We start from the raw sequence: 13106 nt of genomic DNA, 5'->3' as shown, positions 1-13106 counted from the left end.
AGCTTTGAAATATTTGACAGGTCAGATGACTTTTGGATAAACAGACAAGAATTCATTAAGGATGAGACAAAGACAACTATTGTTTTCATCTACGAGTGGATTCTTTGGACACAGACTATTGTCATGAAAATTGTTTCATGCAGTTAATCCACTGAAACAATTTGGCAAAAAATGTAATTCTGATGCATCTATGTTTACTGTAGAATTGAACAAATATGCCATTAAGGAAAAAAAAAAGCACTTGTCAGTCCAGTCAATTAAAGAGGAGTTTAAATACACCTGCACACAAATCTGGTAAGATGCACACACTAGTGCTGTGTGTAATGGCAGTCATTGTCAGAGTAATGATATCTACCATGAAATTACATCTAAAATATAATTTTCAAGACTTAGAGGGTACTATTTAAATAATTGTAGATTTCCAATCCACATATCTAAGACTGTAGTAAAAGACAAAATAAGAAGCACCCATAAATATTCATCTTTAAATATCTAATGTTTCACATTTATTACCTTAATTCCTGGTGTGCACTTCTTAACTTCCACTTTAGCCTTAAAGAAAAACAAATTGGACAAGATTAAATCAAAACTTGCAGACACGATTTATTTATACTAAATATCTTAAAAAATTAACATTTTTTTCACGACGCCATAACTCGCCTGCATGATGTTGTTAATTATCTTAAACAAGCTATTTGGGATTTTAAAAGGCGTTCTGGCGTTTTAACAGCAAAACAATCATAATTCAAAGCATCTTGTCGCACACATGTCCTTCATAGATGTCCTGTCCATCTGGATGTCACATTTACCGTCAACACGAGACCAAAAACGGTCGTCGTATTCCACTTCAAATTTGTGCTTTCCTATAACTTCCCGGCACTGTATGCCTAAAAACAGAAACATAACTTGTGCACACATAGCACCTGAGTCACACACACACTCAAAGCCGTCAACAAACAAGTTGACTCACCGCTATTAAATGCCTCAACTGCTATCTCGACTCAGAACCGAACGGCTGCCATCTCGACTGAGAACCGAACGGCGTTATACTGCACGCGGAGTTAGTACATTGATCCGACCAATCGGCGTTCCGTGAGAACACAAATCACAGCAACAGCCAGTGTAAAAACAGAAACATAGAACACACACACTTACAGGGTTGTTCAGACCAATGTGTAGCCCAATTTAATGCCCGTGACAAATCGCGCCTACTATGAAACAACTGTCGGGATCACTTTTACTGGCCAAAAACATGAATACATCCTAATACAATTACAATCAGTCAGCACAACTTAGCACAACTTTGTCAATGCTACATTTAGACACCTGTTTATTTTATGGAGTGTGAGTTAAAAATAAATCTCAGACATGCTTACCAGATCAGGACGCACAGTATGAACATCAAAAACGCGCTACACACAAATCCCATCGATTGAGACAGAGAGTTAGAGGCTAAACTTGGCATTGTTCACAGCTAAATACACGACGAAGTTTAACGAAAATGGCAGACTGAGTTGCGCGGAGCAGTGACCCCCGCACTAAGCCATACATCTGAAACTTCATACAAATGTTTTGCGTCAATGAATAAACTTTTCAGAAGTTAAAAAATGACATATTACAATTATTTTTTACATTAAATTAATCAAAGAAGCTTTTTTGTACTTAAAAATTACTCCACCTGCAGACTCCATCCGAGTAGACGATCAGCCATATTGAAGTGGTTTTTCAGAAAACGTCAGTTCAAATAAAGCATCATGACGTCACTGCACGTCACCCTTATGTACTTGAAAGTAATAATTTAACAGACTGTGTAAACTGAAAAATACTGAGTCAAGTAAAGTTAAAACTGTATAAGTTGTTCAGAGAAAGAAAATATGTTGAGTACTGCTAACTAGATAACAGATTTTTAGTACAGCTTAATCAGTCTTTATAAGTCAGCATTACTGTTCAGGTTTACAGTGTGGGAAAATAGGGTCTAGGTTGAAAAATCCTGAAGTTATCATTTAAGTTGGTTATTTGGGTGTACTAACATACCTAGCATGTCCATTATTTCCTTTGGAATTCTTGCAGCTTTTGTTTAACTCGCACATCAGTGATGCACATCCAGGTTTCTATGATGTTCTGGGGTCCAGTCAGGGTGGTTCTTTGGTTGTAAGCAGTCCCCCTCTCTCACACACACACCTGACAGGTCTCCTGTTTTTGTGGGGTCCTTGGTAGCTTAATAACACTGACACATTAAATGAAACTTACTTTCTATTTCCTGTCCATAAACTTAAAACAACCCAGAATGGCACGTGTCCTTAAAATAAGGCTGACTCTGAGAGATTGCACCAGATTGGGGTTGTTTGTGTAAAATGTTCTTTACTGCACTCTTTATATGTTTGAAATCACATAAAATGTTCAGTGTTTTTTAAATTGATCCTTTCACCATGAAAAAAGTTTAGTAAGTTTAAAATATGAAACCAAGTTTTTTACTCACAATGACGATTAATTAATCAATGCTAAAGTAGGCCATTGTTGTTTTCTCTAAATGAATATCATTTTTTGATAATTGATATGTTGATGAAGGATGTTGCAACAAAAGTTACATCTTGGCTCTGTTTGTAACAGTATAATTTCACCTTGCTGAATGAAAGCATACATTTAAAAGAAATAAACAGTTTCTTTTATTTCTGATTTTTTTGAATGCAAGCCTATGTTCATATGTATACATTTGTGTTGTTCATATTTCATTTACATGTATTTTATTTTCTATAGGGCTCAGAGGCAACGGGTCCCCTTCCTTCAGAGAGTCTTTCCCTTGTAAACTACACAGATTCTGATGAATCTAGTAGTCCATCTACAAGTCCTCTCTATTTTAACACAAGTTGTCAGGTATTGTGACGTTTGTACATTATTTTAGTTTTACTTTTTTTAATCCATTGTGTTATCTCTTTTTCTTATCATACATTGGTCCAAATGCAATAACATATTTCTTTTGACACTCTAGACATCAAGTGCAAGTTCTGACTCTGAACCTAGCCGCTCAGAACATGACCAAATTCCTGTCCCAATTCCTGTCCTGTCACACATTGTAGATTAAAGATGAATTAATTGGTTTTTTTACAGATATCTTGCATGATGTGTGAGGTGTATTGTTTTTGTATAGCAAATGTTTTATTAGTTTTCTTACTTAAATTTTCTTTTTCTTTTCACAGATGAAAAACCAGATTCAGTTTGACTCGGATGGGCTTTTTGACCCAACATCAGATGACGGTGGAAGTGAAGAGGAATATATTCCCAAGACTAGTGAGGATTCTGACGGTACCGACACAAGTGAGGTCCTTGAGATAGTTGATCAGCGAGAGAGCGTGCTCAGATGCCTGAACTTAAGGTATGTGGACATCGGAGATAGATGTCTCTCACCAGCAGAAGCAAGTACCTCTTCAAAGCAGGTGGTCGCAGAGGACAGAGGACGCTCACCCACAAGAAAGACACGCAGCTCTGGTATGAGGCGTAAAAGGCAACGTTTAACTTGTGTGTCCTGTCCCACTACACTTACCAGTGGTGGTCAGTCATCAAAACAGAGTTCAATGAGAGACACTGGTGCCCTGTTAGAAACGTCAACTCTGGATCTGGACCAAGATCTTCCTGACAGTGCCTCTTCACGCCCTACAAAAGATAAGGCTTCTGATGGTCCACTTAACATACCTGCTGTCTGTAAAAAGGAGAACGGCTCAAGATTATACAACAAGGAGCAGTATTGTTTGTACTGTAAGTTGGGAGTTGTAAAAATTGCAAGGCATTTGGGCCGTGCTCATCACAATGAGCCAGAGGTTGCACAGGCTTTGTCCTTCTCAAAAGGCTCCAAAGAAAGAAGAATGTATCTGGAACATTTAAAAAACAGAGGCAACTTTGCACACAATGTTGAGGTATTAAATACTGGTGTTGGAGATCTTGTTCCTCGCAAGCAGCCAAAACAGGATTCTAAAGCACAGAATTTCATGCATTGTGCATATTGTCAAGGTTTTTTCGCAAGAAAAGTTCTTTGGCGGCACATGAAGATCTGCAAGTTCAGGCCTCGTGTTGTACCTCAACCAGGCAGAACCCGTGTGCAGGCCCTCTGTGGATTTGCTGCACCTCCACTACCTGGTGTCAAACAAAAACTATGGAAACTATTAAACAACATGGTGCAAGAAGAAGTTTCTTCTGCAGTCAAATCTGATGTCTGTATCATGGAGTATGGTGAGCATCTATACAACCGACTTGGATATGATACTGGCAAACATGAATACATTTGACAGAAATTAAGAGAACTTGGAAGACTTCTGCTGTGCTCAAGAAAAACTACTTCCTTAAAGTCCATTGAAGACCACATCAAACCTGCAAATTTCATGCAAGTCTTGCTCTCAAAATTGGACATAGCCTGACAAAGATTTCAATGCTTGTTGAAAGCCATGCAAATGTACAGAACAACTACAGTGCAGCAAAAGATGCTCGTACATTCCGCAGAGTATATGAGACCAGATGGAATGAAATGATATCAGCTGCATCACTGAGGATTCTTCAGGAGTCTAAGTGGAATGCCCCTCTGTTGCTTCCATTCACAAAAGATGTACAGACTCTCCGTTCTTATTTAGATGTGCAACAACAGCATAGTCACAAAAAACTGTCCACAAACACATCCCCCCAGACATGGACACAGCTGGCAAAGATAACTTTGACACAAGTCATTTTGTTCAACCGACGAAGAGCAGGAGAGGTGTCAAAAATGCCCCTCTCTGCATATTTGTCTAACAACACATCAGACCTTCAGGAAGATGTAAATGTAGCCCTTTCTGCTGTAGAAAAGAAACTCTGCCAGCACTTCAGAAGGATAGAGATAAGAGGAAAAAGGGGAAGAAAAGATGCTCTTGACCCCAGCAATGCAGAAAGCATTGGATCTGCTTGTCAGCAAACGGCAGGAAAGTGGGGTTCCTGAGGAGAACAAATACTTATTTGCAAGACCATCTGCTTTTACCTGCTACCGTGGATCTGACTGCCTTCGACATTTTGCCAAGGTCCGTGGCGCAAAAAGTCCTGCAAGTCTGACCTCTACAAAACTGCGCAAACAAACAGGAACTCTGTCTCAAGTTCTCAACCTCAGTAATACAGAGGTGGATCAGTTAGCTGATTTTCTCGGCCATGACATAAGAGTGCATTGACAGTTCTACAGACTTCCTGAGGGCACCCTCCAACTTGCTAAAATTTGCAAAGTTCTCATGGCTCTGGAAAAGGGACGCCTGGCAGAATTCAAGGGCAAGACCCTGGATGACATCAGCATTGACCCTGAGGGTACTCATTTTTCATCTTTCTTCAAATATCTCTACATTAAAGAAAATGTTCTTACCTGAAGTACTTTTATTTCATATGTTGTTAATGGCATTATTGGAACCTAGGTAGAATTCAGATAAACTTCAATAACAGTCATTCTCCTCCGTCCCTCCCCCCTCACAGAGAATGTGCGCCCCGACAGCGACGCTGAGGTGGAGTGTGAGTCAGACTCCCAAGGTAAGTATTTGCAAATGATTTAAATATGACCATGCTGATGTATTTAAGGATACCCATTTTCTTTAGGGATATCACATTCAAGTTTTTTGGCTCCTGACCCGATCAGAGTCATTTAACATTGAGTATCTATTACCACCAAGTCCAGTTTTCCTTTTTAACTTAATGTTAATTTAAATATACATCTGACAAATCTCACTTTTTCATCAGCTATTTTATTCAGATTCTGGAGTTCCTGGGTCACAAATATTAGGTTGAAATAACTTACTGACATATCACGAATAAAAGATTAACAGGTGAATGCAGATCTTACCATCAATAAGACACGATCAGCTAGAGAGATGTCTCACTCTGGAGTTGTCGGGACTACAGATGCACTCAGTCCACTAATAGTTTTACAGCAGTGTTCCAAAGTGTGGAGGTTTGGTGGATCTTTGGCAGAGAACAGAAACAAGCTGCAGGGAGCACTTTTACCAAACAAACAAGTTTAATGGTAGCCTGTCATTAAGTTAGTTAAAGAGTTAACATTAACAATCAGTGACAGCTAATATGACCTGCTGCTGGAGATATTTGTCTTTTTAACTGTTGTAGGTGACGGTCAGCGCTGGCTTAACATGAGAAGCTGCTGGCTGATTGTGTCTTCTAATGAAAATGCTGTCAGATCTCAGCACATTGGTTCACATTTGTGGATCAGATTAATTTTTGCTATTACCAGTCCATTAAATTATATCACTCCTGATACTGATCCCTAGGTGTGTCTCGGGAAACACCTTTGTTTTGGTTTTCAGAGAATCGGGTCACATCCAGTCAGAGGGGGGAGAACGAGACATCAGATGCACATTGTAGCGTTGAATCACCAGAGCCGAGCACCATGACACCTGAACAAACTCGTCACCGCCAGTCATCGAAAAGGGACGGAGGTAAGTTCTTTTAAAGCCAACTTAAATGACTGCATGCTCTTCTCAGGTAGATTTATTGTTAGATTGTCAGTGTTTTTTATGGCATTGCACTGTAATGGACAATGTGGGCACAGAGCTCAAGCCTTGTTAAACATTAAGAAATGATGCATGGCTATGAGTAGTTGACATAAAGGTTGTAGAAATGCTTTTTTGTATAAAAATGTTTATGGAAAAAACATGTATATACTTATGTACAGGGACATCTGATCTGAGAAAATATAAGGGGCACTCATTTTGTCACTTCCTCAATATATATATATATATATATATATATATATTATTTATTTTTTCTCTGAACTGCACCATGGCTGTCATTTACTGTGACATTCAAAAAATAATGTTAATAATTTTAATTTATTGTAATTGTCCATTATTTTCATACAGACTTATATATTTCATATAAATTCTGAATTTTTTTGTTACCCCAGACTCGTTAGACTTGTTAGATTTTCAATAAATGCTAGTCAAACTTTGACGTTATAATCTAAAAACTGTTACACATTATACTATTCAAACTGTTCAAATTGCTGTTCAAAGTTATACCAATTTAAGATGAGTGATCTACATCTCCCTATTTGACACTTTTTCAAGATATTTTAAGATAAAAACTAATTTTGAGTTATTTTGTGTGTCACGCTATAGGGCATTATGTCATACTACAGGACAAAAATGTCAGTTATTGGATTATTTTTATACATATTGGACATATTTAACTTTTAAAATGTCAAAGAACAAAGAAAACAGACGACCTGTTTGAAAGGATTTTAAACATTACAGTACAGTAAAAACTATAATAAATATCATCATTGTGGTTGTATCCAGAAAACGCTTTACATTTTCAATGTCAAGGACAATAATCCATTAGACATACATGTATTTTAATGTGATAATCCCAAACTAATGAGCATTTATTTATAAACGTTTTATAAAAATTCAAACCTAATGATTATTATGAAGTTTTTAATATTACAAATTTAAATTCAAGGATTATTTACATCTCCACAAAGCTAGTAACCTGTCAAGTCAAGACCCAAGCCCAGCAAACAGTGATTCTCTCTCCTTTAAAACTAGATGTGGAACATCAGTGTGTTCTCATTAAATTCAGGGTTCATCTTTTAGCAGGAAATCAAGGTCAGGTGGTGCCTGTTGGCATAATAATTGTTATGTTATGATGCCTAAGCATACACTCATTCCACATGGATCCCTGTTATTGTTCTCTCTACTCTTTCATGTCTTCCCTCTTCTACCTATTTCTCTTCTTTAATTATTTCTTGCTTAAGTATAATGAGTGAATTATAACTATATATTAACTATATAAAATATATAATTATATATTTTATACTCGCTTTCATGAAGATTTTAACACTATAAAATGTTTGCCAAAATAGCTGGAGATACTTATAATACTGTGACTGTCAATTAAAAAGTACTACAAAAGAGTATAAAAAGATTAAAGAAATGTTAAATGTATTTGTAGAAATGTTTGTCCTCTGGTGTGACAGAAAAGTAGTCCCATCAGAAGACATTTTCTGTCACGCCAAAGTAGGTTTCAGCCGTTTGTGTCAGTTTTTGAGTTTTCTTTACCATAATATTTTAGTTTATAAAGTGTTTTCCTTTTACATTTTATTACTTAGGGGTGTCACACCAAATGACAACAACATAAAGCACTTTCATGGTGGTTGGGGAAAGAGTTAAATATTTGTAATTTATATAAATCCTATATTTATATTGAGGGAAAAATAACTGCAATTTACTAAAAAAGACACCCAGGCTTTTTGTCAGCATCTCTGTGTCTTAAAAATGTTAAAAATCTAATAATACAGCAGTTTGTTTAACAAGTTCATATCAAACAAAGAAGTTAACTATTTACTGCATTTGAAATGATAACACGAAATATAGGCTACTCACTGACACTGAAAATGCCATGTCACATCAACAACCCCCATGTCTTGAACTTTATATGGACTTCTAATCCTCAAATAACATGTCCATAGCTTGTCTATGTAGAAACTCACTAATATTGATGTGTTAATTTTTAGGGATGCACGATATTGGATTTTTTGCCGATATCCGATATGCCGATATTGTACAACTCATTTAGCTGATTACCGATACTGATATTTGCTGCCACAAACTCGTCGTAACGGTCAGGGTGATGGGTCTTGAGATAGTTAATCAAGTTTGTAGTGTTGAAAGACTTTGCCTTGGCTCCTCCTTGCATCACCGAAGCTGAGCAGTCATTGCAAATAGCAGTTTTAATTTCTATTTCGGACACTTTGAAAAACTTCGGACACGGACATTTTGGCTTCTATCTCTCTCATGCTGCAGGTAGACACACGTGACGTCACCACGCTGCGCCGTGCAGGTCTTCTTCGCGCCGGGGACATTGCGCTGAGGTCGGGCATTTAATCAAGTATGCAGCAGCCCATTATTTTATCGGTTAATTATATCGGCGGATATTGGCGTGTTGGCCAATGTCAGATAGTTCATTTTTAAGCCAATATCGGCCGATACCGATAACGTGCCGATAATATCGTGCATCCCTACATATTTTTCAAACAGCTCGTCTGCCTGTCAAGAAAAGGATGTGGGAGAAAGAGGAGATCATGCCGTTGAGAAGCACATGATGTCCTTCATCACTACATGTCGTGTTCCGGGGAAGAGCGATTGTGATAAGTGCCTTAAACAGGAAAAAGTAGTACTTAAGAACAGAAACTGGTTGGCTATCAAATTCTATATTAAGAATCGAATCACAGCTCTAAAGAGGAAATTTTAAAGTGACCACTCGTAGTCTGTTGACAACTGGTTGTTGTGTCACACCATGTTTTGATATTTGGACACCTTTTAGTGTCTTTTGGTTAATATAGTTCAACAAGAGGATGTTCCCTTTTTTATATGTAAAGTGTCAGGCTATTGTTTTCAATGTTTGATGCTAGCCCTCATATGCTTACCTCATTTTCTATTCTCTATCTTATCTCCAGATCATCTTAAATTATTTTACCTCATCTTATACTACCTCAGCTTATACTACCTCATGTTATTTCCTCTCACCTTATCTCCTCTACCCGTACGATATCTCATGTTCTCTTGTGTCTTTTATTCTTATTTGATCTAATGGTTCTCGTTCTTTTCTCATCTTATCTCACACCTCTAATCTTCTATCATTGTATATAATCTCATATTATCATACGTCGTTTTCCAATGTCTTACCTCCAATCATCTAATGCCATGTGACTTCATCTTATTTTCTTTCATCTGAAACTTTATCTAAGCTCACCTCATCTTACCCCTTTGATTTAATATTATCTCATTACTCATTTTGTCTCATTTGATCTTATGACTGTCATTTAATCTCATCTCATCTTAGCCCTTTTGAACTCCTTTCCTATCGTCTCAAAGTTTTGGTGTAACTACAATTTATCTAATTTTCTTCAATCTCCCTTTTTTTCCCTCTCTGTGATATGTTATTGTTTTTTGCCCATCTTTTCTTATTCAAATTTCTTTGATTTTATCTCATCTCTTATTGTGGGGGGATACAGAAACACTGCAGGTAGTACTGCAGAACTCTGTGACATTGTGGCAGTTCTGTTGCTCATGAAAGAGTTATCAACGGTTTCGAGCAGTTAGGTTTTTGTTAGTACAAAGGCTGTGACTTTTGTATTTGATTAATCTGTTAGTTATTGCACTGATTTCATTTTTCAGTATAAAAGTGCCTGAAAAAAGAAAAAAGAAGTTCCCAGCTTTATTTTGTGTTTTTGTCCAACCAAGTGTTGTTCTTTTTGTTTACCTTACTTGAACAAATGGGATAAAACAATTCTGTTCAGTTCACATTCAAAAATGTGTTCAAATAAAAGCTTTTAGCTTTCAAATTAATCCGATGAAGTTGCTTATTTGGTACGGCTTCTGTTAAATATAAAAATGAGGAAATAACAAAATACAGCACTGCCATTTCAGTAGATGTAGATAATCTGAAGCATCTTGGTCTTACATGTTTTCGCCATGATACTTATAAAAGAGGCTTAATGTGACTTTCTATTTAGAATAGGTTATATTATCATTCTAATGTTACTAAAAGGGACTTTGGTCCTCTCATAATTCTGACTCTAAATGGTGATACCTTTGTGTGCACTCAATACTAGGTTTCATATATAGCAATTTGTAATTATTATCAATTGATAGCACAAAGAGATTTTATTGCTTTAAGTCAGAGAGACAAGACAGTTGTTGATTTCTATGGCTATTGAATTTTAATTTTTTTTTAACATATTTTTATTTACAGAATTTGACCACAAAATGTAGAATATACTCTATATAAAAAATTTGAAATGCTGCAAATTCATTACATTTGTGCTGTAAAACCAATAAGTTCAGACATCCAGGAGAAAGAAAAGTAACTACTTTCTGACCAATGGAAAGTGGAAAAGGTGCACTACTGATGACAGTTCTTGTGAAGTTAGAAGGTACATCAGTGCAGGTGTCACAGCAGGTTAAAAGAATATTAATATAATATATAATATTGTAATGCTCAAGTAAACTAAAAATGCATTAAACCTCAGTGCTCTGGAACTGAAAATACACGTGTCTTACAATAACTACAACATGAGACAAATTTTGAAACAAATTGTCAAGCTCCAGCTTGTGAGTACCATCCTGCATCATGGTTCTGCAGCACTCACCTTCACAATCAGTGTTAAGTGCTTCCACAAAGTATGTGTGACCTGACTTTGTGTTAAGCGGTACCCAGGAAGAGAGAAGACACAGACAGTGTGTGGACATGTAGCTAAAAACCTGACAAGTCCCCAGGATGTCGTATCTAGTCTTGTCAAGGAACTCTACTTTGTCTGATTGATAATTTGAAGTGATATCTCTGTTTATGTTTACTCCAGGATATTGCCTGATTTTTTTCAGTGCTGTACTACCTTTACAAAGGGTGGTTCCCAGAATGGATGATCTGGTCCGGTGTCCTCACAATACCACAAAAACAAGGTGTGTGTGTGTGTGTGTGAGAGAGAGAGAGAAAGAGACTGAGAACTAAATATAGCCTAGTATGATACAGATAAATTTGTTTAAATTTGTCTAAATTCAAGTAGTTATATCAAATGCTAGTTATCATTTGAATCGAACCATATTTAATCTTAATATATGTAAATTTGATCTTAAGCATGACGAGTAAAGGTCTGACCTATTTTGGAAATTTAGGCAGAATCCACGTCTGAGAGAAAATAGAATCTGTGGGATATGGACTGTTAAAATATATATAGCCCTGATGGCCCACTATTGTATTGTTCTGGCACATCGATTGTACAAAATATTTTACCGCAACTCCAGAGTCATTATGCTATAATGAGCCGTATCCAAGACATTACCAAGAATGTTGACATAATAACACAATCAGCATCATATGAAACAGCACAATATTCAGGAATTGCATATTTGATTTTTCACAAAGAATGTGGATCACAATAAATATGTAGACCTACAGTTTCATCCACTGTATTCTACTCACCCAGCTCAGATCTGATCAGCACCCCTGTCCAGATAGACCTCCGCTCCCATTCTCTTGCTCATCCACTCATTGCTGTACCGTTAGCCTGCAGCTAAAAGGCCGACACCTAAAACCGTCAAGGCCAGTCAAACGGAGGAGTCTCCCTTCTTCCTATTGTTCTTTAGAGCGGATAAACACATCTCTACCCACCCTGAAAGAAGCCACATCGCCACGCCTCCATCCTCATTCGTCTACTCACTCACTCACTCCGGTGGTTAACTGTACTGCAGGGTAACGGTAGCATAGCTAAAGCATTGGTCTGCTCGTTTAATGTTAAAGTAAAGTAAAGGCAAAGTTCTCTGTGCCAAACGTGACTACCTAACAATATCCTGTCGTTAATCAAAACCCTTGTTGTACATCTGCTTTTACAGTACAAGCTAACCAAACAATTTTAGCTAACAGCCACCGCCAGATATCACACAGTTACAATTATGATATTACATGGGGCTGCCCAAAGCTATGTGCAGGGGCGGGCTCGTGCATCTTGCCCACCCAATCAAAACTTATAGGCCGGGAGCAAGGTCCAGCTACCTTTTTTTCACTATTATATCTGCCTATACCTTGGGCCATCACAAGTTGATAACAACCAGGCTAATGAAAATTTCCATGCACCAGTTTGTGGTAAAAATCTATGTATGTAAAAGGAAAACATTAATTAATCAATTTTAAAATAATGAGTATTTATTTTATTATTTTGATACAAGGGCGTAGAACTGGGTAGGGACGATAGGGAGGTGTCCCTACCAATATCCAGCAACTACTGAATTTTCCCTGGCAATAATTTTAATTAACTGCTGCTGTCCGTCAGTTTCCGTCTTGTCAATGTATTTGGTACACAAACTGTTAACAGATCTCACGCCCCACTACTCCTGCCTCCCTCAGCTAACAGGATTGGATTTGCCGTTTCTTGCTAAGGTGTAATTGGCTATAACTACATCTGCTTAAGATGTGCCAAACCTCCATCAGGAAGATGTATGGATGTGCATGTAGGTGAGAACACCAACTTTCTGTGCAGTGCACAAAACGAAAAGGATGGCATGTAAAAAAACGAAGATTGACATCAGGCGCTACTTCAC

The sequence above is a fragment of the Semicossyphus pulcher genome, unplaced genomic scaffold (assembly GCF_022749685.1).
Source record: "Semicossyphus pulcher isolate SPU_LCO1_2020_fin unplaced genomic scaffold, fSemPul1.0.p SCAF_1, whole genome shotgun sequence".
In the NCBI taxonomy this organism is placed as follows: domain Eukaryota; kingdom Metazoa; phylum Chordata; class Actinopteri; order Labriformes; family Labridae; genus Semicossyphus; species Semicossyphus pulcher.
This window is presented reverse-complemented; position numbering follows the sequence as displayed.